General features: G+C 40.1%; 1 long non-coding RNA gene across 1 annotated transcript; it reads left to right on the plus strand.

The window, feature by feature from the left end:
* Positions 1 to 2267: 2267 nt before the first annotated feature.
* LOC138606554 (uncharacterized) lies at positions 2268 to 14359 on the plus strand. The gene is made up of 7 exons (XR_011309356.1): positions 2268 to 2349; positions 8936 to 8994; positions 10559 to 10726; positions 10829 to 10996; positions 13112 to 13220; positions 13898 to 14053; positions 14156 to 14359. It is a non-coding gene; the product is annotated as an uncharacterized lncRNA (long non-coding RNA).
* The last annotated feature ends 6489 nt before the right edge of the window (positions 14360 to 20848 follow it).

Consider the following 20848-nt stretch of genomic DNA (forward strand, 5'->3'; position numbering starts at 1 on the left):
CATTTTAAATGTTATTTGGATGTGCTTTATATTGGATTCATGTCATTTTGCGTGTATTGTTCTATACTTGTCAAAAGACGCTTAAAGCAGCGAGACAAGATCAAAACGTGCTCTCCTGTTTTTAATGAGTGCCTTTAAGACATATAAGACAGTTCTCTCTTCTAAATCATCTCTTTTAGTAATTCTGAATAAGCTTAACATTTTTATAGCATGCGGGAGGACATTGCACCTTAACCTACAACAAGTGGTAAAAATGCACTTTTCTCGTCTAGAGGAGTTGAAAAACAGCATATGTCCCTCTTTGCTAAAGATGCAGTAATGTGCCAAATAAAACCATGTCAACTTTCATAATAATAAAGTTTAAATGTTATTTGGATGTGCTTAATATTGGATTCATGTCCCTCTTTGGTAAAGATGCAGTAATGTGCCAAATGAAATCACGCCGACTGTCATAATAATGAAGTTTAAATGTTAATTGGATGTGCTTAATAGTAGATTCATTATTAATTTTTTTCTCAATCTAGCGCATCGTGAGATAAATCATGCCCATTCTGTTTATTCCATCCAGCTTCGTAAGGCCACCATCCTTAGCAGACATTTCAGGGTTGTCGATGATCTTTCAACACTGCACGGAATAATGCACTGTCTATGAAGGAGCATTATTATCCGCGATCTCATTCTTTTGGTCACTACCCAAAGCTCGTGACCATAGGTGGGGGTTGGAACGTACATCGACTGGTAAATTGAAAGCTTTGCCTTCAGGCTCAGCTCCCTCTTCACCACCACAGTCAGGCACAACGCCTGCATTACTGCTGATGCTGCACCGATCCGCTGTCAATCTCACGATCCATTTTACCCTCACTCGTGCACAAGACCCCGAGATACTTGAACTCCTTCGCTTGAGGCAAAGACTCACTTCCCACCCGGAGGGAGCAATCCTCTGGTTTCTGGCAGAGAACCATGGCCTCAGACTTGGAGGTGCTGACTCTCATCCCAACCGCGCCACATTCGGCTGCAAACCGCCCCAATGCCTGCTGGAGGCCGATCGGATGGCTCTTATCAACGGCCCCGGTACCCCATACTCCCGCAGTACCCCCCACAGGACCACCCGGGGGACACGATCATAAGCTTTCTCCAAGTCCACAAAGCATATGTAGACTGGATGAGCAAACTCCCATGCCCCCCTAAGCAGCCCTGCCAGGACAGGGTGGTCCACTGTTCCACGGCCAGGTCGGAATCCGCATTGTTCCTCCTGTATCCGAGGTTCGACAATCGGCCGGAGCCTCCTTCCAAGCACCCTGGAATAAACTTTACCCAGGAGGCTGAGTAGTGTTATACCCCGATAGTTGGGACACACCCTCCGGTCCCCCTTTTTGAAAATGGGAACCACCACCCTGGTCTGCCATTCCACAGGTACTGTCCCAGACCTCCATGCGACATTGAAGAGGCGTGCCAGCCATGACAGCCCAACAATGTCCAAAGCCTTTAGCATCTCAGGGTGAATCTCAGCTACACCTGGCGCCTTGCCACTGAGGAGCTGCAGGTGGTGGGCTCACAAGGCAATCTCTCGACAGGAGATATAGACTGAAATTGAAAGTACTTCTTTTAGGCTACAGGTATGGCTTCCTCGTGGGCCTTGCAGGCTGGGGAGCATTTCTCGTTGCAATACGGCAGCAGTCACATGTTCATCCCAGTTCCGATTTTCAAAACATTCCACTGTCTCTGCTCTAATTGTAGCAGCCAGTCATTCCTTCAGTGTGATCAAACTGACTAAAGTTAAAGTCAGTCGCTCAATCATCCCCCACTGTGTCTTAATCACCCCCGGTGTGTCATGTAAGGTTACACCCTGTCGTCAAACTCCCCCATCAATCTTCACTGAGTAGTATCCTGTTCCTGTATCTCCAACAGCATTTCTTTTTGGCTGTTTGCAACAACTCTGGGGAGATGGAAAAAATGGCCCAAAGTTAGCTGGTCTGCATGACAGATTTGGAAATTATAATTACAGTTATTTTATCATTATTGAAATGGCAATCAGATATGAATAATAATGCAGTTAACTCATTGTCTAATAACAAAAAAGGGAAAGGTTGGTATTTCAGATTGAAAATTAACTATTGGCATTCAAGACTATACACAGGAGAAGTGCACAGAGGAATGAAAATGTATTCCATCTGACTTGTGAATGTAGTAGAGATATGCTAAAATGCTTTTATTATATTACATTTTTTTATTTTTTGTTTCAGGCCCTTCCTTTTCTCACTGTTTGGGGAGAGTGCACCTCAGTAGCAGTAACAGGCTATATAACGACAGAGGATGCTGGAACCACGAGAACAGAAGCTGGCTTCAAATGTAAGCTGTGATGTATATTTCAGTGTTTCAGCAATTTATCTTTGCATTTTCTACTTTTTTCATCCAGGTTGATGACTTAGAGGTCACAAGCATCACGATGACTTGTGGTCATTCACAAATACAGAAAATAAATTCAATGTATGAGGCCACCTTAAAAGTACCTGAACGATATGGTTAATTTATTGAGATGCCCCTATAGACTTTGTTGGGGACACCGATAGGGAGATAATTTATTCTAAAAGGAGTCCAGTTGCCTTGTGGATTAATCTTGTATACAATGACCTGGATGACTGACAACCTTTACACATACTGTAAAGGCCAAGTAGGAATAATTATGTTGTCTCTTTAAGTTTTAGTAGTCATATACTTGACTTGGATTTATGCATGCATGTGTGCAACACTCCTGACACCGTGGGATTGAAAGGTTTTTGGCTCTCAGAAGGAACGTAGAGAGCAATTCAACCACAAATAGAAAAACATGTAGGGTTTCTCAGCACATTGTCTTTTCCTGAAAATAGTTGTCTTATTTTCTTAAAGCAGCAATAAGCAACTTTTATATAACAACAGTGAAATCTGTAAACTATTTTTAAAAACTATGCACTTTGTGTATTCTATAGCCAACAGATTTGGTTTCTTTTTTATAGTAATTTTGTTGATAAAGACACAGATTGTGCCAAGATGAGAATTTTCTTAAAGTTTAGGTTTGCTATAGTTCACTATTGCACTTCAGAGCACTTGACTGCCATGCCTATATCAATTTAAGTATTATTATTGCTTACTGCTTTCATTCACTAGTATTTGATGGTTTGTAAAAAATCTGTTGTGCTCTGACATGGTTGAATAAAAAAAATATAAAAATATACAGGGTTTTCTTAAGGTAAAGGTTAAATGAATTAGAGCTCCTCAATGTGCAAGCTAAAAAAGGCTGTCAATTTTCCCCAAAACTTGAAAAAATTTGAAATGACAATCAATACAATCATCCTTAATGGTACGTTTTTAATCAATCAAATTAAATTCAGATCAAAGTTTATTTGTATAGCGCCAAATGATAACCAAAGTTCTCTCAAGACACAAAAAGAGCAGGTCTAGAGCGTACTCTTCGTTATGCTATTTAGAGAGAGATCCAACATGAATCACCATCAGTAGCATTTAGCAACATTCAGCACATTGGCAAGGAAAAACTTCCTTTTAACAGGCAGAAACCTTGAACAGAACGAGACTCAGGGTAGGGGGGCCTGATAATTGAAGGCTCCCATACTACTCTCATAGACTTAAGGTACAGCAAGCAGGCCTGCATCCGGGGAATGCAATATTCTAGAGGGGTAATATGGCACTATGAGCTCTTAAACATAATACCTTTTTGAAAAAGTATAGTGTGACACACACTGAATGATGACAATGTGGTTATAATAGTATACAAATATAAAAACAAACAAATATAAAAACTTTGGAACAATATTCATCTTTACAGAATTTGTTCTCCCAATAAGAGATGAGGGTAAAAAAGACCAGTGTTTAATATCCTTTTTATACTGTTCTAAAAGAGGAATAAAATCTGCTTTAAATAATCTGTTGATAAGTTTTGGTTATTTTTACCCCTAGATATGTGAAAAAGTCAGCTGTGAGTTTAAATGGCAGATTGGGAAATTCTTCAGCTTTCTTGTTAATGGGGAGGTACCCACTTTTATTGAAATTAAGTTTGTATCCTGATATTTTTCCAACTTCTTCCAGGACTCTGAGGACTTCAGGTAAGGTTGAGACAGGGTTGGTGACATATAATAACAAGTCGTCTGCGTAGAGCGAGAAGTATGTGTTAGGCCACCGCGTAACCTGTATAGCATTGTTGCACATGAGAGCTATGGAGAGTGGTTCTATTGCAAAGACAAAAAGTAGTGGGCTATCCTTGTTTAGTCCCCCTGAAGAGAGGGAAGTACTCAGAGGAGACAGAGTTAGTGTAAACTGAGACAGTTGGGTCAGTGTAGATAAGTTTGATGTGTTTAATAAAATTAGGGCCGAATCTAAACCGACTGAGTGTGGAAAAAAGATATTCCCACTCAACCCTATCGAACGCCTTCTCGCCGCTGAGCGAGATTACCGCTTCTGGGGATAGAGTGTGGGATAGAGTGTAGATTATGTTAAACAATCGTCACAAATTGAAATAGGACTGTCTGCCTTGAACAAACCCAGTCTGGTCGTCCAACACTTTGTGAGGAAGAATGTTTTCAAGGAGAAGAGCCAAAACTTTTGAAAACACTTCGCAGTTTATCGGCTAAATATGAACTAAAATTAAATTAAGTTGTAGTAGCTTTCTCACAAATGTAACATAGCAAACATTTGGATCAGAGATAGTGTTTGATGCAATAATAGAAGAAGAACAAATTGAATTAAATTGTGTGTGAAACACCAGCCCTACTCAGTCTTTGTGAATCCTAAAGTGGTCTTTATTCTGAAGGTGGGTTTCCTGCAGAATGCTATGCCTACCCCAAGATGTTTTAAGTGTGAGAGAACCCTCTCTCTTTTGACTGCATGTTTAAGCCTTTTTCCATTCCAACTTCTTACCCAATATTTACTTAATCTATGAATATGTAGAGTGAATAAAGAAAATAAGACTACTTATAATTATGTTTCCTTTCATGTCAGTCTGCTTAGTCATTCATATTTCGTATATAAAGAAAAAGTAAAACTAAACCTGTAATCACCTGCTCAATTTTGACTGAAATGTAACATATAAAATAAATAATTAAAACTGTGATTACCCATCTGCAGTCTGCTCAGTCTTTACTGAAATGCTATAAAAAATGAACAAATAAAAAATTACAAATAAGACTGTAATCACACATCAGCAGGAGTTTAAAAACTAACTGAAATGTAGTAAATATAGGGTGAATAAATAAATAAATAATAAAAAATCTGCTTGTTTTGCTGCAAACCCGATGGTCTTATGCTTTACAAGTGGACTCACTTCCTGCTGACCTGGGAGTTCAGCGCCAGTTGATCTACCAAAGCTACTACTGACACCTACTGGGGAAAATAATTATTGTAATAAGAGTCCGATTCAGCAGTTAAAGGGAACCTTTTACTTCTCTTCCTACGCATTTTCAGTGTGTTGCTACATGGGTCCGCAGCCAACATATGCTGTAGGATTCTGTGTCTAATATGTTACTCTCACGGGGATAGTTCCCGGAAATTGTAAGAAACACTGAACAAATACAAGACAGAAAAAAAACGTGCAGCATCTGTATCTATATATCGCAGAAAAAGTATAAATTGCGATGTACATTTTTCTTTCAATATTGTGCAGCCCTAATATTGAGATTGTCAATATACCGTTTTATCTCTGGTAGTCATAATCCTTTGACATATTGAAATATTTCAACACACACACAAACACGACTCATGTGATGTGAAAATGTGAAAGTGTGTATTTGTCCCGACTGTGGCTGCTGCGCTCTCCAAGTCACCGTACACCTCCCTCCCTGTCCCTGGCAGCAGCATCAGCACCTTGGAGAGTGAACAGCTGGAAGATTGTAGTGAATACAAAAGAATAAAGCCCTTTACTGTACTGTGAGAAAGGACATTTTTATTCTATGTATTTCTATTATTCTTTTATTCTATCTGTTTCTGTATTCTATGTTTCATATATATAGTTTTAAGTTTTTTTATTATCAATTTTTGTGAATAATGTTTGTTATTAGCAATATAGCTCAACGAGGAGAACAGATTAACAAGAAATGGACCAAATGAAACCACGCCGACTGTCATAATAACAAAGTTTAAATGTTATGTGGTTGTAAGGTAGCTCATATTTGACAGGGAGGGTAGCTCATTTGACAGACAGGGTAGGTCATATTGACAGACAGGGTAGCTCATTTTAACAGGGAAGGTAGCTGGGGTATTGACAGCTAGAAAATGTATGGAAATTGAGTAATACGACTTTCAATGTATTTTAAGTAAGGTAGCTCATTTTGACAGGGAGGGTAGCTCATATTGACAGCAAGGGTAGCTCATTTTCACAGGTAGAAAATAAATGAAAATTGAGAAAAATTAGTACCACTCTTTGGTAAAGATACAGTAATGTGCCAAATGAAACCACGCCGACATATTAATGAAGTTTAAATGTTAATTGGATCTGCTTAATAGTGGATTCGTGTCATATAGTGTGTATTAATTCTATACTAGTCAAAGGACGCTCGAAGCAGCGAGAGAAACTCAAAACGTGCTTTGCTGTCTCAATAAGTGTTTTCAGACATATAATCATCTCTTTTAGTAATTCTGAATAAGCAAAACATTTTTATAGCATGGGGGAGGACATAGCACCTTAACCTACAACAAGTGGTAAAAAATGCACTTCTCTCGTCTAGAGGAGTTGATAAACAGCATATGTCCCTCTTTGGTAAAGATGCAGTAATGTGCCAAATGAAATCACGCCGACTGTCATAATAATGAAGTTTAAATGTTAATTGGATGTGATTAATAGCGTATTTGTGTCATATAGCGTGTTCTAATTTTATATTTGACAAAAGACGCTTAAAGCAGCGAGAGAAGATCACAACGTGCTTTGCTGTTTCAATAAGTGCCTTTAAGAAATATAAGACAGTTTTCCCTTCTTAATCACCTCTTTTAGTAATTCTGAATAAGCAAAACATTTTTATAGCATGGGGGAGGACATTGCACCTTAACCTACAACAAGTGGTAAAAAATGCACTTCTCTCGTCCAGAGGAGTTGAAAAACAACATATGCCCCTCTTTGGTAAAGATGCAGTAATGTGCCAAATAAAACAACGCCGACTGTCAAAATAATTAAGTTTAAATGTTACTTGGATGTGCTTGATAGTGGATTCATGTCATATGGCGTGTATTGTTCTATATTTGTCAAAAGACGCTTAAAGCAGCGAGAGAAGATCAAAACGTGCATTGCTGTTTCATTAAGTGCCTTTAAGACATACAATCATCCCTTTTAGTAATTTTGAAGGAGCAAAATAGTTTTATAGCATCGGGGAGGACATAGCACTTTAACCTACAACAAGCGGTAAAAATGCACTTTCTACTAGAGAAAAACAATATATGCCCCTCTTTAGTAGAGGATGCAGTAATGCGCCGTCTTTCATAATAATGAAGTTTAACTGTTATTTGGATGTGATTAATAGTGTATTCGTGTCATATAGCGTGTACTATTCTATACTTGTCAAACGACGCTGAGGGTTGTCGATGATCTTTCAAAACTGCACGGAACAATACACTGTCTATGAAGGCAGCGAGAGAAGATCGAAATGTGCTTTCTCCGGTGAAAACGACATGTCTCTCCATAAGATCTTTATTTATTTATTTACTGTACAATGGAAATATCAAAACTAAATTAATATGCTTTTGGGTTGTTTGACGCCACCTGTGGCTGTTCTAGCCCAATCTCTCAAAAGGAGATATAGATTGAAATTGAAAGTACATCCTTCAGCTAAGTTTGGATCAGATGCAAGCTAAAATGTTGCTGAATGTTTAGGAAAGTCGCAGCTGAGCACTAGAGGTTTCAGGTAGCTAGTACTAAAATGTACTAAATTCAGGGAGGCAACAGGCCTGTCTCAGCCCTTTCCACCTTTCATTCTTGAAAGGGCATTGTTGCATCTGCCTACGTCAGATGAGCTGGGCAAGAATTTCAACATGGAGAAGTTGTACTAGCTTTAGGAATGTAGTAGCCCTTCAAAGTCTGTCTCGTCGTGCTGTTTTCTCTGAACAGAAGCTGAGCCTTCGTCTTATAGCCCAATGGCACTGTGGTCAAAATTTTCTCTCTCTCCCTGCCCATATGATCAATCCTAAGGTGCCTGCTGAGAGTGGGCCTGTGTCCACAGGGGTCCCACTGACGGCAAATTTTCTTTCAGGCTCCCCCTCCACAACTTGGGTTCCAGCTCACTAAGCTCGTTTATGGCTTTATCATGGGCCTTGTGGGCTGGGGAGCATTTCTCGTTACAATATGGCAGCAGTCACATGTTCATCCCTGTCTAATTGTAGCAGCCAGTCATTCCTTCAGTGTGATCAAACTGACTAAAGTTAAAGTCAGTCACTCAATCTTCCCCCACTGTGTCTTAAATCACCCCCGGTGTCAGAGTCCAGGTTAGCCTAAATGTAAATAATCATGCTACTGTAACATAAAGGTTACTCCCTGTCGTCAAACTTCACCATCAATCTTCACTGAATAGTATCCTGTTCCTGTATTTCCAGCACGTTTGAGTAATGCATTTCTTTTGGCTGTTTGCAACAACTCTGGGGAGATGGAAAAAATGCCAAAATCCCAAAGTTAGCTGGTCTGCATGGCAGATTTGTAAATTATAATTACAGTTATTGTATCATTATTGAAATGGCAATCAGATATGAATAATAATGCAGTTAACTCATTGTCTAATAACAAAAAAGGGAAAGATTGATATTTCAGATTGAAAATTAACTATTGGCATTCAAGACTATATACAGGAGAAGTGCACAGAGGAATGAAAACGTATTCCATCTGACTTATGAATGTAGTAGAGATATGCTTAAATGCTGACCAAAGAAAAACAATTTTAATTTTAATTACATATTTTATTTTTTGTTTCAGGCCCTCCCTTTTTTCGACACAGAATGCTGGAACCAGGAGAATAGAGGACGGCTTCAAAGGTGAGCTGTGATGTATATTTCAGTGTTTCAGCAATTCATCTTTGCATTTTCTACTTTTTTCATCCAGGTTGATGACTTAGAGGTCACAAGCATCACGATGACTTATGGTCATTCACAAATACAGAAAATAAATTTAATGTAAGAGGCCACCGTAAAAGTACCTGAAACGATGTGGTTAATTTATTGAGATTGACCCAGAGACTTTGTTGGGGAAACCGATAGGGAGTTAATTTATTCTAAAAGGAAACTGGACTTGCCTTGTGGATTAATCTTTTATACAATGACCTGGATGACTGACAACCTTTACACACACTGTAAAGTGCAAGTAGGAATAATTATGTTGTCATGTTAAGTTTTAGTAGTCATATACTTGACTTGGATTTATGCATGTGTTCATCAAATTGCTTTATTTCAAATGTTAGCTGATGAATGATGTCTGAATGTATCTTTTACAGGTATGTGATACTATCCTGGTGCATGCCAGCACCTTGTAAGTGCAACACTCTGTTGCATGGAGAATTATTTCAACTACACTGTATGAGGTTGCCTGATGCAACTCTTGAAAAAGAGTGGCACATGCTCCATGTTAAACGAGCCAGAGCTCAAAACAGAATTGTACCATACTTATGAGAACAGTGAATTCTGCAGCAGCAATGACAGTGTTTCAGACAGTGTCTCTGCGGTGTTTTATGGACACTAACCAACAGAGCACTTTCTCAGAGTCTTCACAAAACAACAGAATCTGAGAGGTGCCTCTTTACTTTGAAAAGCATCAAGACTTTCCTAAAAACACCATGACCTTGGATTGTCTGAATGCTCTGGCTAAACATTCCTGACACCAATCTGAGGGTTATTGAGAGGTTTTTGGCTCTCAGAAATACACCATAAATAGAAAAACATGCAGGGTTTCTCAGCACATTGTCTTTCCAAAAAATAGTTGACTCTTATCAGCAATAAGCAACTTTTATATAACAACAGTGAAATCTGTAAACTGTTTTTTAAGAAACTATCCATACACTTTGCATATTCTACAGCTAAAAGATTTGGTTGCTTTTGAATAGTAATTTTGTTTAATAAAGACACAGATTGTGCCTCTGAGTAAGGTGAGAATTTTCTTAAAGCTTAGGTTTGCTGGAGTTCACTATTTTGCACTTTAGAGCACTTGACTCCCATGCCTATATCAATTGAATTATTATTATTGCTTACTGCTTTCATTTTCACTACTATTTAATGGTTTGTAAAAAATCTGCATGTGATAAAATGTTCTGACACGGTTGAATAAAATAATAGCTTGATATTCAACTACTGAGTACAAATGATTTTTTTTATACCTTTACTATTTTTTGCTTAAAATAACCCTAAGGATGTTTGCTGATGTTGCTTGATGTGGCACAGCCCCCCCTAGGAAATTTGCCTCCAGCCATTCTAGCTGATACTGTAGGCTATGTTCTGTCTACGTGCAGGAGATAAGCTGTCCTTCACAAATAATACCTCACAGATATAGGCCTAGTGAGGTCATGTTTAAAACCACATCCTGAGTCTCCAAAATGCTTTTTCTCTCAAGCACCCCAGCCTGGGATAGCCAAGTTTCATTCTTCTGACAACTCTGGGCAAAGCTGACTTTGAAGAAGATACCACTGGATCTGGATCAATCATAATACCTCACCGCAGTCAGAAAAACATGTCTGGAGAAGAAAGGATACACTTCAACGATCATGTGAGCACTGGCAAGGTGAGGACGTTTTTAAGTGGCGATGATACCTCACAGATATAGGCCTATTGAGGTCATGTTTAAAACCACATCCTGAGTCTCCAAAATGCTTTTTCTCTCAAGCACCCCAGCCTGGGATAGCCAAGTTTCATTCTTCTGACAACTCTGGGTAAAGCTGACTTTGAAGAAGATACCACTGGATCTGGATCAATCATAATACCTCACCGCAGTCAGAAAAACATGTCTGGAGAAGAAAGGATACACTTCAACGATCATGTGAGCACTGGCAAGGTGAGTCTCCAAAATGCTTTTCTCTCAGGAGCACCCCAGCCTGGGATAGCCTCCAATCCCATTTCTAGTGGGCGTGGCCTGTACCTGTGGCATGGGCGGGGCTTATACCTGTAACAGGGGCGTGTTCTGTGATGTCACATGGGCGGGGCTTGTTTTGGGGGCGTGGCCTATGCCCGTGTTGGGGGCGTGACCTGTCCCTGTCACATGGGCGGGGCTTGTTTTGGGGCGTGGCCTGATCGTGTCAAATGGGCGGGGCTTGTTTTGGGGGCGGGGCTTATGTCCGTTACGGGGGCGTGGCCTGTGCCCGTTACGGGGGCGGGGCTTGTTTTGGGGGCGTGGCTTATGTCCGTTACGGGGGCGTGGCCAGTCCCTGTCACATGGGCGGGGCTTGTTTTGGGGGCGTGACCTGTATCCGTCAAATGGGCGGGGCTTGTTTTGGGGGCGTGGCTTATGCCCGTGGCGGGGGCGCGGCTTGTGTCTGTCACATGGGCGGGGCTTGTTTTTGGAGGCGTGGCTTGTGTCTGTCAAATGGGCGGGGCTTGTTTGGGGGGCGTGGCTCATGCCCGTGACGGGGGCGTGGCCTGTTCCTGTCACATGGGCGGGGCTTGTTTTTGGAGGCGTGACCTATGCCCGTGACAAGGGCGTGGCCTGTGTCTGTCAAATGGGCGGGGCTTGTTTTGGGGGCGTGGCCTATTCCTGTCACATGGGCGGGGCTTGTTTTTGGAGGCGTGGCATATGCCTGTTACGGGGCGTGGCCGTTCCGTGTCACATGGGCGTGGCTTATGCCCGTGGCGGGGGCGTGGCCTGTCCCTGTCACATGGGCGGGGCTTGTTTTTGGGGCGTGATTTATGTCCGTAACGGGGGCGTGGCCTGTAGGTGTTGCATGGACGGGGCTTGTTTTAGGGGCGTGGCCTGTACCAGTCACATGGGTGGGCCTTATAGATGTGACGGGGCTGGGATTGGCTTGGCTATGGATTAATTAATATCCTTCCACTACAATTTTACTTAATTAAATATTTAAAACTATGTTTATCATGTCCACATCAGGGCTTGAACCCTGCTCTCCCAACTCCTAGGCTGTTAGCCTAACCCCTACACTATGTCATAGCTATGACCATTGAAGTCTTTTCTTCCTACACTTCCTTTTACAAATACACTTTTGATTGTAGCTGGCTTGTTTGACAGCCAAATTTGCAGTTTAACAATGTAACCTAGGGTATTCTCAGTACAACGAAGGTTGTGCTTGTTTTAACAGGGCATCACCAAGGTAACTTAACAAGCCTCACAATTCCCCCTTATAAACTCCAGAGCAGGCTGTTCAAGATAAGCCTCAAGCTGCATAAAAGTACCACCAACTGACTGACTATTGTGATCTTGGTACCCCTGGAATGAAAGATAAAATTCCGTGCTGGTTTAGATCAGTTGATCATTTATTAACAGAGGTCTGAGACCTTCATGCGGTCGATCCTGGTTCGATTCCTGCTATCCCCACTTACTGCCCTGTTTCCAATACTTTCTGCTCTCTGTATTTTGGGGAAATAGCACATTTTTAGCACAATTAACAAAATAACAGAATTTCATTTTAAAATCAATGAAAATTAAAATGCTGTGATGTCATTTGAGGTTTTTGCTCAACAGCCAATCATATTACACCCCTCCTTTTCTTGCTCCTGAGGTAATGTGTTGATTGGCTTGGAAAGTGTAGGCCTAATTAAGCAGACAGTGTAATTGAGTGTAATTGAGCCGACAGAGTGGACAGCTAGAGGATCATAAGGAGATATTCACTGAATTTGACAAAAGGTTTTTGGATGACAATTGTGGACTACCTCTTTGAGTCAGAATCTTGCATTAGAGCATTAAGCACAGACACAGATGCACAAGTTAGACAATCTGTAATGAATTTGGGTTGTCACTGTAACTAAAAAAATATGGTTTGAGCGGGTGTAATCCGGCTCAGAATTACAATATTTTGCCACGTTTGTATTGTTAATTTATACAGGGACAAAGACATAATAAACTGAAATACAAAAACTGGAGCAGGGAGACAAAGTCCGTCCATTTCTCACCAATCCAAAAATCCCCCCTCTCCATTTCTCTCCATTTATTACCAATCAGAAAACCCTTCAGCCTTAATTCCCACCCCCGCTTTTTCGACGAATCAGACGGCTGTTGCTACCCCAGTGCAGGCAAAAGAAGACGAGAGCGCCTCTTGGCATTTTTTACGGTAAGTAAATCAAGTAAATCAAAATTTCTTTATATTTCTTAACCTAATTTCAGAACTGCAAATTGTCTGCTATTAAAATGCCTAATGTTCGGCTGATTTATTCATTTATATGTTACTTACTTACTGTTGAAATTCGTTAACGTTTACGTTACTCACAACACCGGTAAATCTCGTGAATTAAACTTGTCATATTATCATTTAATTAGGTCATTTATTAGTCTGCGATCCTTCGTTGTCGTTCACTTTGCTTGGCAATAACATGACCACGCACTGTATGTACAGTAGTTAAGTGAATACAGTAATGCTGGCAGTGGCTATGCAACAGTTAATATTACAAACGTATAGTTGGATATTCGGCTGCTTTATATAAACTAACATTCACATTTTTATCACATTGTAGTATATAAAAAAATAAAAACAATAATAAGCCTCATTAAAGCTTTAAGACCCTGTCATCACAAAATACAGAGTGTTTCACAATCGGCAACATGTAGATGCGAGATAGAATATACACATCAATAATGTCAGAGTAGAGTGGGAAATATGTATTTATTTTATCTAATCTAATTCAATAGTAATGTCTTATTGTATATAATGATATAATGAGAGGTCCCCATTAAGTACCTAATCTTTACTTATCATTGTCCTGTTCTGTTTTAATCTCATCCTCACCTTAGAAGCCTCTTCTCCCTGCATGCAGCCCACAGCGGTCCCTGCCTCCACCTGGCCTGCAACCCCCCACTCTCTCCGTCCAGACTGTGTCCACCTATACCTCAGCCTCCATCCAGACTCTTCCTCTTTCTCCTAAATCGGCTTGTGCTTAAGGACAGCCGGTAAGGGGGCTTGAATATGAGCGGAAAATGATACCCAAAATGTAATGATCCTATTGTATGTACTTTACATAACAAGTGATTATTATTGTTGTCCTTTTGTAGGCTGCAGATGAGCACGACGTCCTGGGCATGGATCATGTGGAAAGAATAGCAGACAGTCTAGTGGGTCTGATGAAATATACCGGTTTCACATGGAGTAACCAAGAGCAACTGTTAATGGGCTCCCTGCCTCTAACATCATCAAAAGTGTGAATATGTAATCTAAATCCTAATTATAAATAGTTTATGATGTTTTTTATAGTCAATGTTTTGCATGTTGCTTTAAACATTAAGTTGACATATTTTGTACAGAATTAATTACAGTAGTTGGTTTTCTTTTTGTATTGATTCTGTTTCCTAACGATAAACAGTCATACAGTTTTGTTCTAAAGCTTGCCGTCAGTCAATTCTTTGAGTCAACAAAATATGACTTGAATAAGGTGTTTTTTCAAATCAGTACAATCAATAATTAAAGATAAAAGTGTCCAGCGCTCACATAAAAAATACATTGTTTGTACACTAGTAATATCAGGATTTCTGCCAGACATTTGTCTGGAATTTAATTTTCAGGCCTCACATATACCTGTCATTCTTGAATTAACGAGGTAATGATTACAGTAGTGTCCAGAATAATCAAATCTACAAATAAAACCTATGTACTGAGCCTAATACTTGCCTTTATACTTGCATGTTTATGACCCATCATGCTTTAGAGTAGAGAAAAGAGATAAATCTAACAAGTAATTTGTTATTTGCTGTCAGACAGTAAAAACCAGTTTAAGAAGACAACATTTAATTAGAGTACTACCTTGATATCGTACACAAACGAAACATAGACAACTGAATAAATACCAAACTAACTGTTCATGACCAAATATGATAAGATCAATAAATTGTAGCGGCTCAAAGGACTAATAATTAATATCAAATTATGTAACAATAATCCATAACTCAAAGTTTTGCATCGTTATTACAGACATCGGTGTAAAAGCTGAAGGAGAGTGAGGGCACTCATCTTCGGCTCCTAGAAACGATTAGTTCATTACTAAATAACAGAATTTAGGTTTACCTTAAATTCAATGTTGGACGCCACCCAATTTTGACAAAACAGGGAAAACTTATAAGTAGTTATTAATCAATTTAGGCTTGTGATCTCAGGGTTGCTACGAGGTTCTTGGCCATGGTGTACAGTGACTTGTACCATTTCATACACACACAAATCACAGAATCAAGGTCTTTATAAATGAGATATTTATTAAACTACTGACTACATGATTAAACTACTAAATAGAAAATACATGAATGAATGAGGAATAAATGAGTGAGCACAATGAATAGGTTGCACAATGAACAATCTCTAAATAGGATTGACATTAAGTCAAGTCAAATCAGTGACCGTATCTTTGGAGGTTTATCAACTGATTGAATGTATAAAACACCATTCGGCAGTGGAGAGTTTGAGGAGCATCATGGAAGACTGTGAAGCAATTTAATATTAGATTTAACTATAATTTTGATTAAGGATCCTAGTTTAGGTCTAATGCTTATTAAGTCTCTTGATTAATTTCTCAATTGGTAATTTAGCATCAGTTGTCTGACATCAACTCTTAACACTTGAAATAGTATTGTTCACCTGACGATGGGCAGAGTGTCAGCAGTACGCTATAGTATATAGTATACCCTTTTGTACACCAAGTGAGTGAAATAACTTTAATAGTCTTATCAATGCTCCCTCTACCACAGGAATGTGTCTGTGTCCTGTGGCGTGCAGAGGTGCTCAGAGAGATCTTGCAGGCAGATAAATTCACACAATATACAAAACACAGGAAAGGCAACCATTGTCAATTAGCGTCCTTATCAACCAGTTCTTGTTGATTCACTTTGTTTTGTCTGAGCATTGTTCAGTCCATAGGAAATAGTTTATTTGTTGATCCCTTGTTAGGGATGGTATAAGAGGTAGAAGGGTTGTTGCTGTTTAACCCCTTTATCTTCTGAAAGGTCATTTCCTGAGGTGTCTTGGGACCTGGGATATCACTGGGAAGCATCACTTTTGTCATCTTTATGACTTTGAGTGCAAAGGCCATGAGGAGGTGTCAGGACATCTGCTCAAACATCCTCCCTAGGTTCATGCACTAATGTGCACACTCCTATCAGAGACTTTAGGAAACATGTTACAGAAATATAAGTCGAACACGATAATGTAAAATAATTGAGGTAATAGAATACGTATTAATTAAGGTTTCTGCCTATAGGTTTAGGAATTGCCTGTTTCTTGAACAACTGAAATTCAGAGAGTCACAGAACTGTAGTATCTGTAGGCAAAGGGGGGATGAGAGGGAGAGTGGGCAGATAACATTCATCCTCTCTGTACATTTAGAATCAACAATCAACATTAAGCATCAGTCCAGTAACTTCAGTTGGTTATTACACATAACATATTAGTAACTGTACATTTTAATCATAAAGTTCTTTATTTTCATACAGTTTCTGGATATCTCCATCTTGTTGCTCGAGTGAGTCTTTTGATGTTAGCCAACATCAAGGAAAGTCGTCCTCCTACAAGAGCCATAAATTAGCTGGCTTTACTTGTCGTTATTGGCTCAGAGGTCATGTGAACAGGAAGAAAAAGATTCCGTTTTTGGTAAGGAGTTAATGATTTTAATTCTTCATCATCGGATCATCCGCTACAAAATGTATACTTACATGCAGTGCTAATTTATATATACTATTTGTCAAAAGACAATCTTAACTGTATGAGGAATATATAAATAAAGTACAGCAACATTCTTACACATGACAGGACAGATCTTGACACTGCTTCTTTTAAATGTGTTAATACAAATCACTCTTCCATCACCTTCAGGGTTTCAGTACTAAGTGGGAATCGAACGTACAATCTTTGCATCCAAATCAATGTTCCCTAATCCAGCAGAAACTGTAAAATTGTGGAAATTGGATTAAAATTTTACTAGGTAGCGTCTTTGTAACAGTAAAACAAGCATAGTTTTTCTGTCTCTCTGTTATTTTTCTCCTTTTCTTTCCTTTTTCCTCTTTTTCTCCTCCTTTTCTCTCTTTCTTCTTCTTCCCCCCTTCTCCCCCTTTTTTCTCTTCTCCCCCCCTTGTTAGCTAAAGCTAAGCTATGGGCAGGTGTGAGCTCAGCCCACAATCATGTTGATTTTGCCCGCATAATCAAAAGTTTAGGAAAAATACCAATAGCACCAAAAAAGATAAACCCAGAGTTGACAACATTAGAAAATCTTGCTGCAGCTCGGCTGCTGAATTTGATTTCTCCGAGATATGTTCATATTTGCTGCAGTGTAGCAGGAAGTGTGTCTCTGTCTCTGTCTCCAACCGTCTGTGTGGACAGAGCTGACACAGACTGTCCTCTCTGGGCAGCCAGGTGCCTCTGTGTCTACCTGTCTCGATGGCCAGGCTGTGTTCGTTGAGTCTGTACCTGGTTAAAGTCTCATCAGTCACAGTGCCACTGTGTACTGTCTGTTTAGAGCCGAATAACACAGCAGTTTGTTCTGAGTGTTTGTGCTACATGTCCAATAGTTGTTGTAATGTTGTTTTTCTGTATCTATCATCTGGTTGGTCCGGATTGTGTGAGGGCTGTCCTGAGGCCTGTTAGAGGAGCTGAGCCTCATGATCAATTGGCTGACGGGACTCTTCTCCATGTTCTCCTCTTGGCATTTGCAGTGCTTTGTGATGGTAAGAGTTGGGGTCACTTGTTTTGAAAAGTTTATAAAATTTGATAACTATTTTTTTTATTCTAATAAAAAATGGAAATTAGTCTATGTCAAGTGGAGCCCAATAAGAAGTGACTGGTTTCCCTGACCCCTTGGTCATTTCGGAATATCATTATTCTTCTTTTGTCTAAATTAACTGTCAGGGCCTAGGTCTGACAGAAGGTTTGCAGATGATCCAGTTGCTGTTGAAATGCCCCCTTAGATGGAGCCAGCAATATCAGATCATCTGCAAACAGTAGGCATTTGATGTGTGTCAGACAGGGTGAGGCCAGGGATGTCAGACTGTTCCAATGATTTAGCCAATTAATCAGTATAAATGTTTAAGAGGGTGGGGCTGAGACTGCAGCCCTGTTTCACCCATCTACTTTGGTAAAAGAACTCTGTTTCCATATTGACAATTTTTACAGCATGTTTCATCTGTGTATACATGCTTTTAATGATGTCTTGAACTTTCCCTCCTACACCCTTCTCAATTAATTTTAAGAACAGAACATAATGCCAAATCTAATCAAATGCTTTTGTGGCAGTGACAGCGAGTGGAAGCGCATTGGAACAATATCTGTCTAATGATATTACGGTTATCAGATCAATTGTTCAATATTTGAAGATCAATATTTAGTTGCCAGACAACGCCACTCTGGGAGTTTCACCCAGAGAAGTATTTAGTTTACCCACACTTAGGACACACAGATTCAGATACTCAGGAGGCCAGAGACGTGATTCCAATACTTACAATACAAATACTTTATTTTTAAATCAGTTTCTTTAAAAGTACTTAAAACACACCATTCACACAAAAAGGGGGGGAGAGGAAAATAAAGAAAGACCTAATCAGGTGCTGAGGCTTACCAGATGGACATGGGACTAGTGAAGGACTACCACACACACACACACGAGAGGAGGGCAGAAGAGAGAGACCCAGGCAGCTACCGGCATCTCACCTGCGACCACACTAGCATTAGCCAGCTATGAGCATGCACAATAACGCAGAGAGAGATGAGAACACTCACCACAGCAACCCGGAGAGAGACACACACGCGCCAGAGGCACACCAGTCGATCTGTCGCAGCCGGAAGTCACAGACAGGAGTGCAAAAAAAAGAAGCAGGGGGGAAGTCGCTGCTTAAATGCTTCCCCCTAGTTCAATGATTGGCCAACAGTGGCGCTCCGTTAATTGCAGCCGCACACTGCATAAAGAATAAATATATTTCTATGCTGCTACACTTTTATAAAGTCTACAATACAGGAGAAGATTTTGTTCTTGTTTTTGTGGCCGTGTTTTTTAATGAGGGGGTTGAGGGTGTAAATATGACTGTTGCTCAGGACATTGTGCTCACTGAGGAAGTCTTGCAGTCGGCTGTTTAGGATGCTGCAGAATAACTTTCCCAGGTTGTGGCTGACACATATGCCTCTGTAATTGTTTGGGCCAAATATATTTCCATTTTTAAAGATTGGTCTGATAATTCCTTCACTCCAGAGGTCAGGGAAATGTCCAGTACTCAGAATGAGGTTGAACAATTTTAATATGGCAGCATTAAGTTGGAAAAGGGTTTTGGTAGGAACGCAGCCTGCCATGGGAGATATTAAGAGACTTTTGGCACTGCAGTAAATGATCCAGACTTGTTTTCCATAAGTAGAGGTCGGATGTGGGGAGCACTTAAAGATACATTCCCAACAAATGTACACACTGATAATATTGTCATTGAGCCATTGGGATTACAGGAAAATCCAAGGGCTCATGTGTCGAGGGTTCATCAGGTGTCAAAGGGCATGACCCAGATCTAAACCGAATGGAGCAATCCATTTGCGAGTTAAGTTACAGAAAGGGCTGCCCCTGCCATTGAGAAGCAAACTGGCAGAGGTGGTTGGCCTGGGAAACATGACAAAAGGCGTTTACACAGATCATATAGCTCATCAAGTTGAGCTATATCGAAAAAAGGAGCAGGATCAGAAAGAGCAGGACCAAGAGACGCTTAGAAAACTTAATCAAATACAGTTGGTAGAAAAATCGAGGGTTTAAGAAATCAGATGGTGCTCCTATACAACATCATGCTCAGATAATGAAATTGTTGCATGCAATGATGAAACCTAAAGAAATAGCAATAGCTAAGTGCGCAGCACACAAAATGGACATTTAAAGGGTCACACAAGGTAACAAAGCGGCTGACGAGGCTGCAAAAGCAGTTACAGGGGCAGACAGAGTGGGCAAGGTTCTTCTGGTCACCCATGAGGTGGACCTGGAAGATAAAATCACGCTCAGAGATGTGGTCTCAATGCAAGAAGCTGCTCCTGTGATGGACAAACAGTTATAGCAAGACCGAGGTGCCACTCAAGATTCAAGAAGCACATGGGTTAGCCCATGTTGCAAGGGGGGAAGTTAGGAGAAAAATCACGAAGGAGTATGGTTTTTGGGCACCATACTTGCTTGAACAAATTGATCATGTCATAGGCAGGTGTACAATCTGTCCAAAAAGTAATGTTCGGAGGGGTGTGATGGTTCCTCCTGGTTACATTCCAACTCCGACAGGTCCCATGCGTGAATTGGTTATGGATTTTGTTGACACGATAAAACCAGTTGGAGGCAGAAGATACATGCTAGTTGTAGTGGACAGATTTTCGCAATGGCCTGAAGCATGTCCAACCAGGCGAAAAGATGCTCAGTCTGTTGCCAAGTTTTTGTGTCATGAGGTTATAAGCAGATGGGGATTCCCAGATCGCACATCCTCAGATAATGGAAAAGAGTTTGTGGATAAAACAGTAAAATTGATTTTACAAAAATTGGGAATTAAACAGCGTCTAGGAGCCGTTTACCATCCGCAAAGCCAAGGTGTTTGTGAAAAGGATTGTTTCCATGGTGTGGTGTAACATTCTTGGCTGATCATATTGATAATATTACCTACACCCTACAGGGTTTTGCAAATGAGACTATAAGAGGTTTTGAATATTTGTCAAATACACAGAAGAGTCACAGATTGACGTTGCTGAAACATGACATGGCTCTTGATTAT

The sequence above is a fragment of the Semicossyphus pulcher genome, unplaced genomic scaffold (assembly GCF_022749685.1).
Source record: "Semicossyphus pulcher isolate SPU_LCO1_2020_fin unplaced genomic scaffold, fSemPul1.0.p SCAF_3, whole genome shotgun sequence".
Lineage (NCBI taxonomy): Eukaryota > Metazoa > Chordata > Actinopteri > Labriformes > Labridae > Semicossyphus > Semicossyphus pulcher.